Source organism: Scyliorhinus torazame, chromosome 4 (genome assembly GCF_047496885.1).
Source record: "Scyliorhinus torazame isolate Kashiwa2021f chromosome 4, sScyTor2.1, whole genome shotgun sequence".
In the NCBI taxonomy this organism is placed as follows: domain Eukaryota; kingdom Metazoa; phylum Chordata; class Chondrichthyes; order Carcharhiniformes; family Scyliorhinidae; genus Scyliorhinus; species Scyliorhinus torazame.
Window position 1 is genome coordinate 68189632 of NC_092710.1, and position 21958 is coordinate 68211589.

Here is a 21958-nt window from a genome sequence, read left to right on the forward strand (position 1 = left end):
GCAGACTTCGATCCACCATGTCTGCGCTGGCCATCAAGCACCTATCGCATCAATCCCACTTTTCAGCACTTGTCAGTTGCCTTGCGTGTTATGACATTTCAAGTGCTTATCTAAATGTTTCTTAAATGTTATAAGGGCTCCTGCGTCTACCACCCTTTCAGGCAGTGAGTTCCAGATTCCAACTACCCTCTGGTTTAAATTTTTTTATCCTCATATCTGCTCGAAAGCTCCTACCCCTATCTATGCCCCCTGGTTATTGACCCGTCCACTAAGGGAAAATATTTCTTCCTAGCCACCCTATCAATGCCTCTCAATTACTCCCCTCAGCCTCTTCTGCTCCAAGGAAAAAAACTCAAGAATATCCAGTCTCTCCTGATAGCTGAAATGCTTCAGCCCAGGCAACATCTGGTGAATCTCCTCTGCAACCTCTCTGGTGCAATCACTTCCTTCCGATAGTGTGGCAACCAGAACTACACGCAGTACTCTAGCTGTGGCCTAACCATCATTTTATACAGCCCCATCATAACCTCCCTGGTCTTACATTCTGTGCCTCAGCTAATAAAGGCAAGTATCCCCTTTGCCTTATTAACCATCTGTCCTGCTGTCTTCAGGGAATCTTTGGACATCAACACCAATGTCCTTCTGATCCTCTGTACTTCCTAGGGTCCTACCATTCATTGTATATTCCCTTGCTTTTCTTAGTCCTCCCAAAATGCCTCACACCTTTTAGAGTTACTTTCAATTTGCTACTGTTCTGTTCATCTAACCAGCCATCTATAACGTCCTGTAACCTAAGTTTGTCCTCCTCAAAATTTACCACACCATCAATTTGTGTGTCATCTGGGGCGGACACGGTGGCAGTGGTTAGAACTGCAGCCTCACAGCTCCAGGGTCCCAGGTTCTATTCCGGCTTCAGGTGACTGTCTGTGTTGAGTTTGCACTTTCTCCATGTGTCTGCGCAGGTTTCCTCCGGGTGCTCTGGTTTCCTCCCACTGTCCAAAGAAGTGTAGGTTAGGTGGATTGCCCTTTAGTGTCCTTTAGGTGAGGTGATGTTACTGGGTTACGGGGAATGGGTAGAGGCAATCTTGGGTCGGGTGCCCTTTCCAACAGCCGATACAGACTCGATGGGCTGAATGGTCTCCTTCTGGACTGTAAATTCTATGATTAGTCTATGATCTGCGAACTTACTGATCATATCTCCTACATTCACATGCAGATCATTAATGTACACGACAAACAGCTCGGGACCCATCACCGATCCCTGCGGAACATCACTGGACATAGGCTTCCAGTCAAAAAAAACATTACGTCATTACCTTCTGTGTCTTGCCACAAAGCCAATTTTGGATCCAATTTGCCAAATTGCCCATGCAAGACCTTATCAAAATCCCTACTGAAGTCCATGTAGACTACATCACCTGCACTAGCCTTATCTACAGACCCATTTCCCTCTTGGTCTTTACGTCTTTGATGAAGGGTGGGTCTGCATGTTACCCCAGTTTCTCGCTGTGCATGGGTGTCAATCAAATCCCTCACTCCAAAATACACTATTGATCCATTTGTGACTGTGTCATTTCAGACAGAAACCGATTGCATTTCACATTCCATTACACAGCTTCCTGCTGTATAATTGTGCTCAGTGGTCATACTCTCCCAATCTCATTTTGGCCATTTCCTGCCTTACCTTTAACGTTTGCGTTCTGTCTACAGGACCAGTCGTCATCAGAATAAATGGGACTTTCTCTTACCTCTCTCTCCAGTCGATCTTCGGAAACTCTTTGAATCGGATGGTTTCCCTCTGGTTGGGGCTCTCACAATCATGTGTAGGTTCACCTGCTGTTGTTCCTCAGTCTACAATCACGGTTTACTTCCAGCTCTGGCCTTTGCCCTCATTGTTAGGTCTAAAAGCAGAGTAGAAAAGGAGACAAATATTCATAGTGTGAATTATCTCACACAACAAACAGAGCCGTGATATCCCTTTGTTCACTGCTTTTTCCTTCCTTTTGCTGTTTCCTTCCTTTTGCCACCATCTGTCTTGTACCCATCTTGTCCCAACAACAGAACCACTCAGTTCCCAACAAATCCCATCCCATTTTCTAAATTACCAGTTAGTTTCACTCAAAGTTCATAGAGTAACTGATGTTTATTTGGAGGGGCCTACCCAGCTCTTCCCAGCAATACAATCCCTGCTTCTTTTATATTGGCTAATTTCAACATCATTGAATACTGCAGTTTATGACGCACTGTGGCTTTGGCGCACATGGGACAGCACGGTAGCATTGTGGATAGCACAATTGCTTCACATCTCCAGGGTCCCAGGTTCGATTCCCGGCTTGGGTCATTGTCTGTGCGGAGTCTACACATTCTCCCCGTGTGTGCATGGGTTTCCTCCGGGTGCTCCAGTTTCCTCCCACAGTCCAAAGATGTGCAGGTTAGGTGGATTGGCCATGCTAAATTGCCCTTAGTGTCCAAAATTGCCCTTAGTGTTGGGTGGGGTCACTGGGTTATGGGGATAGGTTGGAGGTATGGACCTTGGGTCGGGTGCTCTTTCCAAGAGCCGGTGCAGACTCGATGGGCTGAATGGCCTCCTTCTGCACTGTAAATTCTATGTTCTATGTTCCGCATTACATGAAATTTATTGCTGTTTGAATTATATATTGGTGACTGCATAGAAGAAGCCAAAATGGCCCATCGTGCTCATTTTGATTCAGCATGAGTAACTCACCGAGTCTCTCCCACACCTGAAATATATTTCTCTTCAGTTGCTTCTCCAAATCCCTTTTGAAAGCCTCGAGTCAACCTATCTCCACCACTCGCAGGCAGTGTCCCATATCCCAACCACTCCATTTGTGTAAAAATAATTCTCATCTAACCTTTGATTCTCTTTCTAATCATCTCAAACTGACGATCTTTGGTTCTTGACCCCACTTCCGAAACGGTGGCACAGTGGTCAGCACTGCTGCCTCACATTACCTGGGATCCGGGTTTGATTCTGATCTTGGGTGACTGTGGAGTTTGGACGTTTCCTCCGTGTCTGTGCGGGTTTCCTCTGGGTGCTCCAGTTACCTCCCACAGACCAAGTGGCCAGAGAGGAATTAAAAATTTGGGTCAGAGTCCCTACAATCTCCTCCCTTGCTTCCCACTGGGACACAATTAATAACAATATTAGCTTATTGCCACAAGTAGGATTCAATGAAGTTACAGTGAAAAGCCTCTAGTCACCACTTTCCGGCGCCTGTTCGAGGAGGCCGGTACAGGAATTGAACCTGCGCTGCTGGCACTGTTTTGCATCACAAGCCAGCCATTTACCCCAGTGTGCTAAACCAGCCCCTGTCAATTCATCCGGACCGAGATATTTGTCCACTTTTAAGCCTGCCAACACCTCCAATACCTTGTCACTCCCTGTGACAATTTGCTCAAGAACCTCACAGTCTCTCTCCATGAGTTCCATATCTACCTCCTCATTCTCTTGGGTGAAGACAACAATCTAATCAATACTGCGGATGAAATAACGATGCCCATTCAGGCCACAATATTTGAAAAAAAATCAACAAAATGTTACCCTCAAAGATTATGAGCATTTTTGACCATCCAATCCCACCTCGTTCTCTGAACTTTAAATCTATACTGAGCAACACCTGGGACAGAAGCAACAACAAAACTTGGGCGCGATCTGCCGGCTGTTCACACCAGCGGGATATTCTGCTCCCCGCTGGCACACAGGTTTCCCGGTGACGAGGATTGCAATCACGGGGAAATCCCACTGACAACGGCGGGGTAGGTAAATCCCACTGACCGGCACCTCCACCACGAAAATCTGGGAGGGTTGGTCGGTAAATCCCACCCATTAACACTGAGTGACCTATTGCCACCCAGAATTATCAACCACCAGTGGAAGATAGTGTACAATACAGGGCAGAATTCTAGCACAAATTTCCTCTTGCAATTACAGAGGATATTAGTTGAACTAGTTGATAAGGAATATTCCAAGACGAAAAAATGAAATCAAATGAAAATTGCTTATTGTCACAAGTAGGCTTCAATGAAGTTACTGTGAAAAGCCTCTAGTCGCCACATTCCAGTGCCTGTTCGGGGAGGCTGGTATGGGAATTGAACCGTGCTGCTGGCCTGCCTTGGTCTGCTTTCAAAGCCAGTGATTTAGCTAAACCAGATGGATTACAAAGAGAAAGAATATAATGCTGTTTTGACTCAGTAGTCCAATATTGCCCTGCACTGCTGCTCCAATGCCCTAGGATATGTATTGCACCATACCCAACAGGTACTGCTGACATTATTTATCATCATAATTTACAACACTATTCCTTAAGTCCATGTGCTACCTTGCTTTATTTTCCATTAATTCAATGTATTAATTAAGGGAGGCAGTGGCCTAATGGTGCTGTCACTGGATTAATAATTTGGAGACCCAGGCTTATGCTCTGGGTACCCGAGTTCAAATCCCACCAGGGCAGATGGTGGAATTTGAATTTTTTTTAAAATCTGGAATTAGAAGTTGGGAATTAGGACTTCCGGGTGCGGCGATGACCAGCTGAGTCGCACGTTTCGGCAGCTCCCTGTGAAACGGACTTTTGGGCTCTTGATAGGAGCCCCAACGGCAATTTTGACGGCTAAAAACACTGTGCGGTAAACCAGAAGGGAATCCCCCCTGGATACGGATGGAAAAAGGAGAGGGAAGTGGCCAGATTGCAGTGGATCCTTTAGAACAGCGGCAAGGAAGGCAAGCAAAAACCAAGATGGCGTCGGAAGGTGGCAGTTTAACATGGGGCCCTGAACAACAAGAGTTCTTGAAATGCTGTGTGGAAGAGATCAAAAAGGAAATAAAGAAAGAGCTGTTGGCCCCGATACTACAGGCGATCGAAGGGCTAAAGGAGGAACAAAAGACCCAGGAGCGGGAGCTTCGGGTCGTGAAGGCAAAGGCAGCCGAGAATGAGGACGATATACAGGGCCTGGTGGTGAAGACGGAGACGCAGGAGGCACATCAGAAACGATGTGTGGAAAGGTTGGAGGCACTGGAAAACAACGCAAGGAGGAACAACCTGAGGATTCTTGGTCTTCCTGAAGGTGTGGAGGGAGCGGACGTCGGGGCATATGTGAGCACGATGCTGCACTCGTTAATGGGAGCGGAGGCCCCGGCGGGTCCGTTGGAGGTGGAGGGAGCATACCGAGTGATGGCGCGAGGACCGAGAGCAGGAGAAATTCCCAGAGCCATAGTGGTGAGATTCCTCCGTTTTAAGGATAGAGAAATGGTCCTTAGATGGGCGAAGAAAACTCGGAGCAGTAAATGGGAGAACGCGGTGATCCGCGTTTATCAAGACTGGAGTGCGGAGGTGGCGAGAAGGAGGGCGAGCTTTAATCGGGCCAAGGCGGTGCTTCATAAAAAGAAGATAAAATTTGGAATGCTACAACCGGCAAGACTGTGGGTCACATATCGAGAGAGGCACCACTACTTTGAGACGGCGGATGAAGCGTGGACTTTTATTGTGGAAGAAAAACTGGAATGAGCGGGTTATTAAAAACAACGTTCGAACAAAGTGGTGGGGCGAATGTGGGGGGCAAAGAGGGGTTTTATGTACTAATCCTGCGATGTGGTAACTATTCTCTCTCCCACAGGTGGTGATGGGGGGAGGAGGGGAGGTGGAGGAGATGGGGCGTTGGCCATTGGGGGCGGGGCCAAGGGAGAAGCGCGGGCTTGGTTCCCGCGCTATGATAATCATGGCGGGAATAGAGAAGCAGGAAGGAGGGGGCGTCGCACGGTGCGAGCCGAGGTCACGGGGGGAAGCCGAGGTCAGCCAGAGTTTGCTGACTTCTGGGAGCAACATGGGGGGAGTAATTACGCTAGCGGGGGATCTAGCGGGGGGGGTGGGAGGGGGGAATTACTGGGTTGCTGCTGCTGGGGAGAGGGGGGAGCTGGTATGGGAGAGGATGGGCGGGGGGGCACCGCCTGGGGGAGATACAGCTGTGTGGGAACCGGGTGAGGAGCTGGAAAAAGGTGATGGCTAATCGACAAGGGGGGTGGGGGTAGGAAGCCCCCCAACTCGGCTGATCACGTGGAACGTGAGAAGGCTGAACGGGCCGATAAAGAGGGCACGGGTACTCGCACACCTTAAGAAACTTAAGGCAGATGTGGTTATGTTACAGGAAACGCACCTGAAACTGATAGACCAGGTTAGGCTACGCAAAGGATGGGTGGGGCAGGTGTTCCATTCGGGGCTAGATGCGAAAAACAGGGGGGTGGCTATATTAGTGGGGAAGCGGGTAATGTTCGAGGCAAAGACTATAGTGGCGGATAACGGGGGCAGATACGTGATGGTGAGTGGCAAACTACAGGGGGAGACGGTGGTTTTGGTAAACGTATATGCCCCGAACTGGGATGATGCCAATTTTATGAGGCGGATGCTAGGACGCATTCCGGACCTAGAGATGGGAAAGCTGATAATGGGGGGAGATTTTAATACGGTGTTGGAACCAGGGCTGGATAGGTCGAAGTCCAGGACTGGAAGGAGGCCGGCAGCAGCCAAGGTACTTAAAGATTTTATGGAGCAGATGGGAGGTGTAGACCCGTGGAGATTTAGCAGACCTAGGAGTAAGGAGTTCTCGTTTTTCTCCTATGTCCATAAAGTCTACTCGCGAATAGACTTTTTTGTGCTGGGTAGGGCATTGATCCCGAAGGTAAGGGGAACGGAGTGTACGGCTATAGCCATTTCGGATCACGCTCCACATTGGGTGGACTTGGAGATAGGGGAGGAAACAGGAGGGCGCCCACCCTGGAGAATGGACATGGGACTAATGGCAGATGAGGGGGTGTGTCTAAGGGTGAGGGGGTGCATTGAAAAGTACTTGGAACTCAATGATAATGGGGAGGTCCAGGTGGGAGTGGTCTGGGAGGCGTTGAAGGCGGTGATTAGAGGGGAGCTGATATCAATAAGGGCACATAAAGGGAAGCAGGAGAGTAAGGAACGGGAGCGGTTGCTGCAAGAACTTTTGAGGGTGGACAGACAATATGCGGAAGCACCGGAGGAGGGACTGTACAGGGAAAGGCAAAGGCTACATGTAGAATTTGACTTGCTGACTACAGGCACTGCAGAGGCACAATGGAGGAAGGCACAGGGTGTACAGTACGAATATGGGGAGAAGGCGAGCAGGTTGCTGGCACACCAATTGAGGAAAAGGGGAGCAGCGAGGGAAATAGGGGGAGTGAGGGATGAGGAAGGAGAGATGGAGCGGGGAGCGGAGAGAGTGAATGGAGTGTTCAAGACATTTTATAAAAAATTATATGAAGCTCAACCCCCGGATGGGAGGGAGAGAATGATGGGCTTCTTGGATCGGCTGGAATTTCCCAAGGTGGAAGAGCAGGAAAGGGTGGGACTGGGAGCACAGATCGAGGTAGAAGAAGTGGTGAAAGGAATTAGGAGCATGCAGGCGGGAAAGGCCCCGGGACCGGATGGATTCCCAGTCGAATTCTATAGAAAATATGTGGACTTGCTCGCCCCGGTACTGACGAGGACCTTTAATGAGGCAAAGGAAAGGGGACAACTGCCCCCGACTATGTCTGAAGCAACGATATCGCTTCTCTTAAAGAAGGAAAAGGACCCGCTACAATGCGGGTCCTATAGACCTATTTCCCTCCTAAATGTAGATGCCAAGGTCCTGGCCAAGGTAATGGCAATGAGAATAGAGGAATGTGTCCCGGGGGTGGTCCACGAGGACCAAACTGGGTTTGTGAAGGGGAGACAGCTGAACACGAATATACGGAGGTTGTTAGGGGTAATGATGATGGCCCCACCAGAGAGAGAAACGGAGATAGTAGTGGCGATGGATGCCGAGAAAGCATTTGATAGAGTGGAGTGGGATTATTTGTGGGAGGTGTTGAGGAGATTTGGTTTTGGAGAGGGGTATGTTAGATGGGTGCAGCTGTTGTATAGGGCCCCAGTGGCGAGCGTGGTCACGAATGGACGGGGATCTGCATATTTTCGGCTCCATAGAGGGACAAGGCAGGGATGCCCTCTGTCCCCATTATTGTTTGCACTGGCGATTGAGCCCCTGGCGATAGCGTTGAGGGGTTCCAAGAAGTGGAGGGGAGTACTTAGGGGAGGAGAAGAGCACCGGGTATCTTTGTATGCGGACGATTTGCTACTATACGTGGCGGACCCGGCGGAGGGGATGCCAGAAATAATGCGGATACTTGGGGAGTTTGGGGATTTTTCAGGGTATAAATTGAACATGGGGAAAAGTGAGTTGTTTGTGGTACATCCAGGGGAGCAGAGTAGAGAAATAGAGGACCTACCGTTGAGGAAGGTAACAAGGGTCTTTCGTTACCTGGGGATCCAGATAGCTAAGAATTGGGGCACATTGCATAGGTTAAATTTAACGCGGTTGGTGGAACAGATGGAGGAGGATTTCAAGAGATGGGAAATGGTATCCCTGTCAATGGCAGGGAGGGTGCAGGCGGTTAAGATGGTGGTCCTCCCGAGATTCCTCTTTGTGTTTCAGTGCCTCCCGGTGGTGATTACGAAGGCTTTTTTTAAAAGGATTGAAAAGAGCATCATGGGTTTTGTGTGGGCCGGGAAGACCCCGAGAGTGAGGAAGGGATTCTTACAGCGTAGCAGGGATAGGGGGGGGCTGGCACTACCGAGCCTAAGTGAGTATTATTGGGCCGCTAATATTTCAATGGTGAGTAAGTGGATGGGAGAGGAGGAGGGAGCGGCGTGGAAAGATTAGAGAGGGCGTCCTGTAGGGGGACTAGCCTACAGGCTATGGTGACAGCCCCATTGCCGTTCTCACCGGGGAACTACACCACAAGCCCGGTGGTGGTGGCTACACTGAAGATTTGGGGACAGTGGAGACGGCATAGGGGAAAGACTGGAGCATTGGGGGGGTCCCCGATAAGAAACAACCATAGGTTTGCCCCGGGGGGAATGGATGGGGGATATGGAATGTGGCAAAGAGCAGGAATAACGCAACTGAAAGATCTGTTTGTGGATGGGAAGTTCGCGAGTCTGGGAGCGCTGACCGAGAAATATGGGTTGCCCCAAGGGAATGCATTCAGGTATATGCAACTGAGGGCTTTTGCGAGGCAACAGGTGAGGGAATTCCCGCAGCTCCCGACACAAGAGGTGCAGGACAGAGTGATCTCAAAGACATGGGTGGGGGATGGTAAGGTGTCAGATATATATAGGGAAATGAGGGACGAAGGGGAGACTATGGTAGATGAACTAAAAGGGAAATGGGAAGAAGAGCTGGGGGAGGAGATCGAGGAGGGGCTGTGGGCAGATGCCCTAAGCAGGGTAAACTCGTCGTCCACGTGTGCCAGGCTAAGCCTGATTCAGTTTAAGGTATTACATAGGGCACATATGACTGGAGCACGGCTCAGTAAATTTTTTGGGGTGGAGGATAGGTGTGCGAGGTGCTCGAGAAGCCCAGCGAATCATACCCATATGTTTTGGTCATGCCCGGCACTACAGGGGTTTTGGATGGGGGTGACAAAGGTGCTTTCAAAAGTAGTAGGAGTCCGGGTCGAACCAAGCTGGGGGTTGGCTATATTTGGGGTTGCACAAGAGCCGGGAGTGCAGGAGGCGAGAGAGGCCGATGTTTTGGCCTTTGCGTCCCTAGTAGCCCGGCGCAGGATATTGCGAATGTGGAAAGAAGCCAAGCCCCCGGGGGTGGAGACCTGGATAAATGACATGGCGGGGTTTATAAAGCTAGAGCGGATTAAGTTCGTCCTAAGGGGGTCGGCTCAAGGGTTCACCAGGCGGCGGCAACCGTTCGTCGAATACCTCGCAGAAAGATAGACGGAATGGGAAAAGAAGGCAGCAGCAGCAGCCCAGGATCGGGGGGGTGGGGGGGGAGGAGGAACCAGAAGGACTCTCAGGGTTGTTAATATATACTGTATAGTATGTATAGGTCGTTGCTACAGATAATTATATATTGGACTGTTAAATTATATTTTTGGAGAGTGTTACTTGTGACAAGGCAGTTGCCAATTAGGGCTAGTTTTCATTTTTGTTATTTATTATTTATTCATTTTTTATTTATAAAATAGGTCATTGTTATTTGTGTTGTTATAATATTGTGTAAAGGATGCACAATGTACTGTGTTGGTTGACCAAAAATTTTTAATAAAATATTTAATTTTAAAAAAAAAGTTCGGAATTATAACCATGACGTTGTCAATTGTCGTAAAAGCCCATCTGGTTCATTAATGTCCTTTATGGAAGGATATCTGTCATCTTTACCTGGTATGGCCTACATGTGACTCCAGACCCACAGCAGTGTGGTTGACTCTTAAATACCCTCCTGGATGAACAATGAATGCTGGTCCAGCCTGTGGCGCCCACATCCTATGAACGAATAAAAAAAAAATTCATTCCAATCCTCTTGGAATAACACCAACATATCATCTGTTTTCCGAATTGCTTGCTGGATCTCTATGTTAATTTGCCTTGTTTCATGTACAAGAAATGCCAAATCCCTCTGAACATTTAGTTTCTCACCATTCCAACAATAGCCAGTTGTTCTATGCTTCCTACCAAAGTGAATAACCTCATTTTCAGAATTTTATACTCTATCTGCAACCTTCTTACACTCAGATGATGTCCCTTTGGAGACTCGTCTCCTGCTCACAGCTTACTTGCCGAATTAACTTTGTATCACCGGCATCCTTGAATATATGGAACTTGCCTCCTTCAAATATGTCATGATTATAGTGTGGAAATATCTGAATCCCAAGTTCTGCTTCTTGTGGTTCTGCAATAAAGGCCTTTCAACTCAAAAATCTCACGTGCATCCCTACTCTCTGTTTTCTTTATCTACGTAAATATTTGGGCGGCATTGTGGCACAGTGGGCAGTACTGCTGCCTGACAGCTCCAGGGTCCTAGGTTCAATTCCGGCCTTAGGTGACTGTCTGTGTGGAGTTTGCACTTCGTCCCAGAATCTGCGTGGGTTTCCTCCGGATGCTCCAGTTTCCACCCACAGTTCAAAGATTAGTGCAGGTTAGGTGGATTGGCCATGCCAAATTGCCCCTTCGTTTCCAAAAGGTAAGTTGGGATGCAGGGATAGTGCAGGGTGCTCCTTCGGATGTATCTATATCATCCACTGCTCAGAAACAATAACTTTATAATCTTATTTTACAAATGTAGACATTGTATTAAAATTATTCTTAGATTTTTCTAACTTCTGGACTGCTAAATATATAGTTTACACTGAATGTTTCACAGTCTGTCAGGTATAAATTAGAACCAACACCTCTTCTCCTGAGATCTGACAGGTTGGTAACTTGGGACAACGCAGTGAAAATAACTGAAAGCAAACATAACAAAATGTCACATGTTCTGAGATATTTTAAGACGATGATTAACTCTGAACATTCAGCTGAGGTTGTAATTCCAATAACTGATTTTTTTTTTACACCATCAGACCTGACATTGCAGATTTACTGAATTCATTGTCAGTATCCACCGTACAGAACATTAATCACCTCCACAGTTACAGAAACAAATCAGTCATATTGTTAGGAATACCCCTCATCAACTCTGAAAATCTAACTGCCTTAACCACCTAAATCTGTGCGCAGTGTAAATTGCTACGAAAGTATTGAATTCTATGAAAAATCAATTGATAGTGATGTTCCTTGTATCTCTGAAATATTACATTTCATAAGGCCGATTCTCTGCCCAGGGTCTTTTGTCCATTGGCAGCACACCCGACATTTACTGATGTGCGTCACTAGCACGACTCACTAGTCATTTCACAAAACAAATAATTAGTCTCAGTATACACAGGAGGGGCAGTTCTATAGTCTCAAGTGTGCAGTGACCCGACTTCACACATCTGTCGCTGGTCCAGTCCGGCAGATGTGACTTGAGATCAGTACAGGTAAATCTTTTCCCTGCTGTATTGGCCAGTGTATGTCTAGATAATATCTACTCGGTTTGGGGTATTGCACATTAAGATTTGAAGAACTTAAATAAGACTAAGCAAGATAATCTGGCTTTCATCTTTTAGAATTTCTTACTGGAGGTCAGGAATGGGAGATGTACTCTAAACTTCCTCTAAGGGAGCTGCGTGATCTTTCCCTTCAACTTGTACAGACAGGTCAGACCTGGATTAAATCGCTCCTTTGGAAGACAGTGGGCGGGATTCTCTCACCCCAGGGCCGGGCCGGAGAATCGGCAGGACTGGCGCAAATAACGCCACGCCAACCTGACGCTGGTCTGCCAATTCTCCAGAGAGCGGCGAATTGGCGACATTTGTGCCGGCGCGGTTGGGGGCCGCTCTACGGGACCCCCCGACAATTCTCGGCCCAGGATGGGCTGAGCGGCCACGATAAAAAAGCCGAGTCCCGCCGGCGTCGTTCACACCTGCTCTTACCAGGCGGGACCTCAGCGTAGTGGCATCTGGGGACGGCCTGGTTTTGGGGGGGGGGGGGGGGGGGGGCCTCCGCTGTGGTCTGGTCCGCGATCGGGGGGGGCTGGCCTCTCGAGCTGGGAGCCACTTTTGTTCCGCCCGGCCCCTGTAGCCCTACACCATGTTGTGTCGGGGCCAGTGCGGAGAAGGGAGCGGCGCCCATCTGACACCGGGGATCGGCAGCTGGAGTGGCAGGGGTCACTCTAGTGCCGTGCTGGTCCCCTGTAGGGATCAGAATTGCTCTCCTGAAGCCATGTTGACACCATTGAGAAATGCGACGGTGTTTACAACGGCATGAACACTTAGCCTCAGGATCAGAGAATCCCACCTAGTATATCTGACTTTGGTAATATGTCCAGTCATTTGAGATTATTTGGTCATTGCTCACAAGAAATAGGAGTAGGCGCCATGGCTAGTCGAGCCTGCTCTGCCATTCAATATAATCATGGCACATCTTGGGTTCCATTCCATTTTCCTGTCCATTCTCTAAACCTCTTGATTCAAAGAACAAAGAAATGTACAGCACAAGAACAGGCCCTTCGGCCCTCCAAGCCCGTGCCGACCATGCTGCCCGACTGAACTACAATCTTCTCCACTTCCTGGGTCCGTATCCCTCTATTCCCATCCTATTCATGTATTTGTCAAGATGCCCCTTAAATGTCACTATCGTCCCTGCTTCCACCACCTCCTCCGGTAGCGAGTTCCAGGCACCCACTACCCTCTGCGTAAAAAGACTTGCCTCGTACATCTACTCTAAACCTTGCCCATCTCACTTTAAACCTATGCCCCCTAGTAATTGACCCCTCTACCCTGGGGAAAAGCCTCTGACTATCCACTCTGTCTATGCCCCTCATAATTTTGTAGACCTCTATCAGGTCGCCCCTCAACCTCCGTCGTTCCAGTGAGAACAAACCGAGTTTATTCAACCTCTCCTCATAGCTAATGCCCTCCATCCCAGGCAACATTCTGGTAAATCTCTTCTGCACCCTCTCTCAAGCCTCCACATCCTTCTGGTAGTGTGGCGACCAGAATTGAACACTATACTCCCAAGTGTGGCCTAACTAAGGTTCTATACATCTGCAACATGACTTGCCAGTTCTTATACTCAATGCCCCGGCCAATGAAGGCAAGCATGCCGTATGCCTTCTTGACTACCTTCTCCACCTGTGTTGCCCCTTTCAGTGACCTGTGGACCTGTACTCCTAGATCTCTTTGACTTTCAATACTCTTGACGGTTCTACCATTCACTGTATATTCCCTACCTGCATTAGACCTTCCAAATTGCATTACCTCAAATTTGTCGGGATTAAACTCCATCTGCCATCTCTCCGCCCAAGTCTCCAAACACTCTAAATCCTGCTGTATCCTCTGACAGTCCTCATCGTTATCCGCAATTCGACTAACCTTTGTGCCGTCTGCAAATTTACTAATCAGACCAGTTACATTTTCCTCCAAATCATTTATATATACTACAAACAGCAAAGGTCCCAACACTGATCCCTGCGGAACACCACTGGTCTCAGCCCTCCAATTAGAAAAGCATCCTTCCATTGCTACTCTCTGCCTTCTATGACCTAGCCAGTTCTGTATCCACCTTGCCAGCTCACCCCTGATCCCGTGTGACTTCACCTTTTGTACTAGTCTGCCATGAGGGACCTTGTCAAAGGCCTTACTGAAATCCATGTAGACAACATCCACTGCCCTACCTGCATCAATCACCTTTGTGACCTCCTCGACAAACTCTATCAAGTTAGTGAGACACGACCTCCCCTTCACAAAACCATGCTGCCTCTCACTAATACGTCCATTTGCTTCCAAATGGGAGTAGATCCTGTCTCGAAGAATTCCCTCCAGTAATTTCCCTACCACTGATGTAAGGCTCACCGGCCTGTAGTTCCCTGTAGTCAGTGAGATCAGACAATGTGTAACCCGGGGAGGATGGAGACAGTGAAATCAAATCATGTGTAACCCGGGGAGAATGAAGCCAGTGAAATCGGACAGTGTATTATTTTCGGAATGGAAGTGCCGCAAAATTTCACCAGTTTTGTTGCTGGGATGTTTTCTGAACTTCTTCAAGTACTTTTAGAACTTTTGGCTCTCTGCAACGATAAAGTCCCATTGGACTTTCAATATTGGCCCTACCACTGAAGTAAGGCTCACCGGCCTGTAGTTCCCTGGATTATCCTTGCTACCCTTCTTAAACAGAGGAACAACATTGGCTATTCTCCAGTCCTCCGGGACATCACCTGAAGACAGTGAGGATCCAAAGATTTCTGTCAAGGCCTCAGCAATTTCCTCTCCAGCCTCCTTCAGTATTCTGGGGTAGGTCCCATCAGGCCCTGGGGACTTATCTACCTTAATATTCTTTAAGCCGCCCAACACCTCGTCTTTTTGGATCTCAATGTGACCCGGGCTATCTACACACCCTTCTCCAGACTCAACATCTACCAATTCCTTCTCTTTGTTGAATACTGATGCAAAGTATTCATTTAGTACCTCGCCAATTTCCTCTGGCTCCACACATAGATTCCCTTGCCTATCCTTCAGTGGGCCAACCCTTTCCCTGGCTACCCTCTTGCTTTTTATGTACGTGTAAAAAGCCTTGGGATTTTCCTTAACCCTATTTGCAAATGACTTTTCGTGACCCCTTCTAGCCCTCCTGACTCCTTGCTTAAGTTCCTTCCTACCTTCCTTATATTCCACACAGGCTTCGTCTGTTCCCAGCCTTTTAGCCCTGACAAATGCCTACTTTTTCTTTTTGACGAGGCATACAATATCTCTCGTTATCCAAGGTTCCCGTAAATTGCCATATTTATCCTTCTTCCTCACAGGAACATGCCGGTCCTGAATTCCTTTCAACTGACACTTGAAAGCCTTCCACATGTCAGATGTTGATTTGCCCTCAAACATCCGCCCCAAATCTAGGTTCTTCAGTTCCCGCCTAATATTGTTTTAATTAGCCTTCCCCCAATTTAGCACATTCACCCTAGGACCACTCTTATCCTTGTCCACCAGCACTTTAAAACTTACTGAATTGTGGTCACTGTTCCCGAAATGCTCCCCTACTGAAACTTCTACCACCTGGCCGGGCTCATTCCCCAATACCAGGTCCAGTACCGCCCCTTCCCAAGTTGGACTGTCTACATATTGTTTTAAGAAGCACTCCTGGATGCTCCTTACAAACTCTGCCCCGTCTAAGCCCCTGGCACTAAGTGAGTCCCAGTCAATATTGGGGAAGTTGAAGTCTCCCACCACCACAACCCTGTTGTTTTTACTCTTTTCCAAAATCTGTCTACCTATCTGCTCCTCTATCTCCCGCTGGCTGTTGGGAGGCCTGTAGTAAACCCCCAACATGGTGACTGCGCCCTTTTTATTCCTGATCTCTACCCATATAGCCTCACTGCCCTCTGAGGTGTCCTCCCGTTTTACAGCTGTGATATCTTCCCTAACCAGTAGCACAACTCCGCCACCCCTTTTACATCCCCCTCTATCACGCCTGAAACATCTAAATCCTGGAACGTTTAGCTGCCAACCCTTACCTTCCCTCAACCAGGTCTCTGTAATGGCAACAACATCATAGTTCCAAGTACTAATCTCCCTCAATGCTCTCACCTTCTGACCTATTGCTCCCGTGCCCATCCCCCTGCCATACTAGTTTAAACCCTCCCATGTGACACTAGCAAACCTCGCGGCCAGGATATTTATGCCTCTCCGGTTTAGTTGCAACCCGTCCTTCTTATATAGGTCACACCTGCCCCAGAAGGGCTCCCAGTGGTCCAGATAACGGAAACCCTCCCTCCTACACCAGCTGCTTAGCCACGTGTTTAGCTGCTCTATCTTCCTGTTTCTAGCCTCACTGGCACGTGGCACAGGGAGTAATCCCGAGATTACAACCCTAGAGGTCCTGTCTTTTAACTTTCTGCCTAGCTCCCTGAACTCCTGCTGCAGGACCTCATGCCCCTTCCTGCCTATATACCAATATGATGTACAACGACCTCTGCCTGTTTGCCCTCCCCCTTCAGAGACATTCTGGACCCTGGCACCATGGAGGCAACATACCATCCTGGAGTCTCTTTCACGTCCACAGAAGCGCCTATCTGTGCCCCTGACTATAGAGTCCCCTATTACTATTGTTCTTCTGCGCTTTGACCCTCCCTTCTGAACATGAGAGCCAGCCATTGTGCCACTGCTCTGGCTGCTGCTGTTTTCCCCTGATAGGGTATCCCCCCCGACAGTATCCAAAGGGGTATACCTGGTCGAGTGGGGGACAACCACAGGGGATTCCTGCACTGATTGCCTGCCCTTTCTGGTGGTCAACCATTTCTCTGCCTGCACCTTGGGTGTGACCACATTTATATAACTGCTATCTATGACGCTTTCCGCCACCTGCATGCTCCTAAGTGCATCCAATTGCCGCTCCACGCGAACCATGCGGTCTGTGAGGAGCTCCAGTTGGGTGCACTTTCTCCAGATGAAGCCATCCGGGATGCTGGAAGCCTCCCGGATCTGCCACATCTCACAGTCAGAGCACTGCACCCCTCTACCTGACATTGCGTCAATTAATTAGTAAATTAAAGTTAAAAGTTAAAAAAAAATGTTTAAGTTACTGTTAACTATCTGTTTCCTAGCACTAGATTTCTACTATAAATGCGAAAGCTAAATATAATACTCTCCGATCTCTGGCTTAGATACCCCTTTAAATTATAATTGAGTAATTATGTTTAATTAGTTACCAGTGCTTAATTTTTTATAATTTAGTGTAGATTCCCAACCAGCCACTCAGGTCACAGCTTTTCTGTGATGTCACTTCAGTTTCCCCCCCCCTACACACACACAATTTGAAACGGTAATAAAAGTAAGAGTAAAAATGAGTAAAAATCACTTACTTACCTTCTGAGGGTCTCAGATAGTCTCAGGTTCTCTCCCTGACAGAGACTGCTCCTCCTCCTCCGAACGATTCCCTTAGAGATTTAAATTATCCTTACAATCTTAAACATATTCAACAATGAAGAATCCACAATCCCCCAAGGCAGAGAATTACAACAATTCACAACTCTTTGAGTGAAGTAATTTCTCCTCATCTCACACAGGAACAATAATCTTTATTATAGTCGCAAGTAGGCTTACATTAACACTGCCAACACGTTACTGTGAAAAACCCCTATGCGCCACAGTCCGGCGCCTGTTCGGGTACAGTGAGGGAGAATTCAGAATGTCCAATTCGTCGAACAAGCACGGTTTTCGGGACTTGTGGGAGGAAACCAGGTCACCCGGAGGAAACCCATGCAGGCATGGGGAGAACGTGCAGACTCCGCACAGGCAGTGATCCAAGTCGGGAATCGAACCTGGAAACCTGGCGCTGTGAAGCAACAGTGCTAACCACTGTGCTACCATGCCACCCAACAAAACGCCATGCCTGTTCCACCATTCAATAGGATCAGGGCTTGATCAGCCACTTCGATGTCTTCCGACCCCTGAACCCCCCCCCATATAACTTGATTATCTAAAACTGTGGATTTCAACTTTAAACATACTTAATTCCTGTGCTTGCACAGACCTTTGAGGTAGAGAATTCCAAAGATTCACAACCTTCTGAATAAAATAATTTCTGATCATCTTGGTCCTAAGTGGGTTCCCCCTTATTTTGAGATTGCGTTCCCTAGTTCGAGACTCCCCAACTAGGGTAAAAACTTACCTGCATTTACCCTACCTATCCCTCTAAAGATTTTGTAGGTTTTAATGAGATTACCTTTCATTCTTCCAAACTCTCGAGAATACAAGCCCACTTTCCCAAAATCATTCTTCATAAAGCGAAATGCTGCAGATGCTGGAGATCTGAAATAAAAGCAAAGTGAGAGGAAAATTCAGCAGGTCACGCTGCAACTGTGGAGAGAAAGAGAGCCAATATTGCAAATCCAATGGGACTTTATCGTTGCAGAGAGCCAAAAGTTCTAAAAGTACTTGAAGAAGTTCAGAAAACATCCCAGCAACAAAACTGGTGAAATTTTGTGGCACTACCATTCCGAAAATAATACACTGTCCGATTTCACTGGCTTCATCCTCCTCAGGTTACACATGATTTGATTTCATTGTCTCCATCCTCCCCGGGTTACACACTGTCTGATCTCACTGACAACAGGGAACTACAGGCCGGTGAGCCTTATGTCAGTGGTAGGGAAATTACTGGAGAGAATTCATAGAGACAGGATCTACTCCCATTTGGAAGCAAATGGACGTATCAGTGAGAGGCAACATGGTTTTGTGAAGGGGAGGTCGTGTCTCACTAACTTGATAAGAGTTTTTCGGAGAGGTCACAAAGATGATTGATGCAGGTAGGGCAGTGGATGTTGTCTATGTCTATATGGACTTCAGTAAGGCCTTTGACAAGGTCCCTCATGGGAGACGAGTACAAAAGGTGAAGTCACACAGGATCAGGGGTGTGCTGGCAAGGTGGATACAGAACTGGCTAGGTCATAGAGAGTAGCAATGGAAGGATGCTTTTCTAATTGGAGGGCTGTGACTAGTGCTGTTCCGCAGGGATCAGTGCTGGGACCTTTGCTGTTTGTAGTATATATAAATGATTTGGAGGAAAATGGAACTGGTCTGATTAGTGAGTTTGCAGACGACACAAAGGTTGGTGGAATTGCGGATAGCGATGAGGATACAGCAGGATTTAGATTGTTTGGATACTTGGGCGGAGAGATGGCAGATGGAGTTTTGTGAGGAGATGTGAGGTAATGCATTTTGTAAGGTCTAATGTAGGTAGGGAATATACAGTGAATGGTAGAACCCTCAAGAGTATTGAAAGTCAGAGAGATCTAAGTGTACAGGTCCACAGGTCACTGAAAGGAGCAGCACAGGTGGAGAAGGTAGTCAAGAAGGCACACGGCATGCTTGCCTTCATTGGCCGGGGCATTGAGTATAAGAATTGGCAAGTCATGTTGCAGCTGTATAGAACCTTAGTTACGCCACACTTGGAGTATAGTGTTCAATTCTGGTCGCCACACTACCAGAAGGATGTGGAGGCTTTAGAGAGGGTGCAGAAGAGATTTACCAGAATGTTGCCTGGTATGGAGGGCATTAGCTGAGGAGCGGTTGAATAAACTTGGTTTGTTCTCACTGGAACGCCGGAGGTTGAGGGGGCAACCTGATAGAGGTCTACAAAATTATGAGGGGCACAAACAGAGTGGATCGTCAGAGGCTTTTCCCCAGGGTAGAGGGGTCAATTACTATGGGGCATAGGTTTAAGGTGCGAGGGGCACGGTTTAGAGTAGATGTACGAGGCACGTTTTTCTGACACAGAGGGTAGTGGGTGCCTGGAACTCGCTGCCGGAGGAGGTGGTGGAAGCAGGGACGATAGTGACATTTAAGGGCACCTTGACAAATACATGAATAGGATGGGAATAGAGGAAAACGGACCAAAGAAGTGTAGAAGATTGTAGTTTAGTAGGGCAGCATGGGTGGCATGGGCTTGGAGGGCCTGTACTTTTCTTTGTTCTTTGTTGTTGATTCCATCCTCCCCAGATTACACACTGTCTGATCTCACTGGCGCCATCCTCCCCGGGTTAGTGTCTAGTCTCACTGACTCCATCCTCCCAGGTTACACACTGTCTGATCTCACTCGCCCCATCCACCCGGGTTACGCACGGTTTGATCTCAATGGCTCCATCCTCCCCAGGTTACACACTGTCTGATCTCACTGGCTCCATCCTCCCCCGGGTTACACACTGTCTGATCTCACTGGCTCCATCCTCCCCGGGTTACAGTGTCTGATCTCACTGGCTCCATCATAAGACATAGGAGCAGAAGTAAGGCCATTCGGCCCATCGAGTCCACTCCACCATTCAATCATGGCTCATTTCAACTCCATTTACCCACTCTCTCTCCATAGCCCTTAATTCCTCGAGAAATCAAGAATTTATCAATTTCTGTCTTCAGGACACTCAACGTCCCGGCCTCCACCGCCCTCTGTGGCAATGAATTCCACAGACCCACCGCTCTCTGGCTGATCCTCCCGGGGTTACACACTGTCTGATCTCACTGGCTCCATCCTCCCCGGGTTACGCACTGTCTGATCTCACTGGCTCCATCCTCCCCGGGTTACACACTGTCTGATCTCACTGGCTCCATTCTCCCCGGGTTACACACTGCCTGATCTCACTGGCTCCATCCTCCCCCGGGTTACGCACTGTCTGATCTCACGGGCTCCATCCTCCCCGGGTTACAGTGTCTGATCTCACTGGCTGCATCATAAGACCATAAGACATAGGAGCAGAAGTAAGGCCATTCGGCCCATCGAGTCCACTCCACCATTCAATCATGGCTCATTTCAACTCCATTTACCCACTCTCTCTCCATAGCCCTTAATTCCTCGAGAAATCAATAATTTATCAATTTCTGTCTTAAAGACAACGTCCCGGCCTCCACCGCCCTCTGTGGCAATGAATTCCACAGACCCACCACTCTCTGGCTGATCCTCCCGGGGTTACACACTGTCTGATCTCACTGGCTCCATCCTCCCCGGGTTACACACTGTCTGATCCCACTGGCTCCATCCTCCCCGGGTTACACACTGTCTGATCTCACTGGCTCCATCCTCCCCCGGGATACACACTGTCTGATCTCACTGGCGCCATCCTCCCCGGGTTAGTGTCTAGTCTCACTGACTCCATCCTCCCAGGTTACACACTGTCTGATCTCACTCGCCCCATCCACCCAGGTTACGCACGGTTTGATATCATTGGCTCCATCCTCCCCAGGTTACACACTGTCTGATCTCACTGGCTCCATCCTCCCCAGGTTACACACTGTCTGATCTCACTGGCTCCATCCTCCCCCGGGTTACACACTGTCTGATCTCACTGGCTCCATCCTCCCCGGGTTACAGTGTCTGATCTCACTGGCTCCATCATAAGACATAGGAGCAGAAGTAAGGCCATTCGGCCCATCGAGTCCACTCCACCATTCAATCATGGCTCATTTCAACTCCATTTACCCACTCTCTCTCCATAGCCCTTAATTCCTCGAGAAATCAAGAATTTATCAATTTCTGTCTTAAAGACACTCAACGTCCCGGCCTCCACCGCCCTCTGTGGCAATGAATTCCACAGACCCACCACTCTCTGGCTGATCCTCCCGGGGTTACACACTGTCTGATCTCACTGGCTCCATCCTCCCCGGGTTACACACTGTCTGATCCCACTGGCTCCATCCTCCCCGGGTTACACACTGTCTGATCTCACTGGCTCCATCCTCCCCGGGTTATACACTGTCTGATCCCACTGGCTCCATCCTCCCCGGGTTACACACTGTCTGATCTCACTGGCTCCATCCTCCCCCGGGTTACACACTGTCTGATCTCACTGACTCCATCCTCCCCGGGTTACACACTGTCTGATCTCACAGGCTCCATCCTCCCCGGGTTATACACGGTCTGATCTCACTGACTCCATCCTCCCCGGGTTACACACTGTCTGATCTCACTGGCTCCATCCTCCCCGGGTTACACACTGTCTGATCTCACTGACTCCATCC

General features: G+C 48.5%; 1 protein-coding gene across 8 annotated transcripts in view; it reads right to left on the reverse strand.

Moving 5' to 3' along the window:
* The window catches only part of LOC140410282 (NACHT, LRR and PYD domains-containing protein 3-like), a 193457-nt gene that overhangs the window by 129656 nt on the left and 41843 nt on the right, over positions 1-21958 (reverse strand). For 3 of the 8 annotated variants that reach the window (XM_072498249.1, XM_072498255.1, XM_072498257.1), the window contains exons 2-6: positions 18174-18259; positions 17315-17385; positions 13715-13839; positions 10254-10358; positions 1749-1901 (exon numbers count right to left, since the gene is read on the reverse strand). The gene's annotated coding sequence lies outside the window, so the exon portion shown is untranslated. Of the gene's footprint in view, positions 1-1748; positions 1902-10253; positions 10359-13714; positions 13840-17310; positions 17386-18173; positions 18260-21958 lie in introns of all 8 variants that reach the window. The other 5 variants (XM_072498251.1, XM_072498253.1, XM_072498250.1 and 2 more) reach the window with 5 other exon arrangements.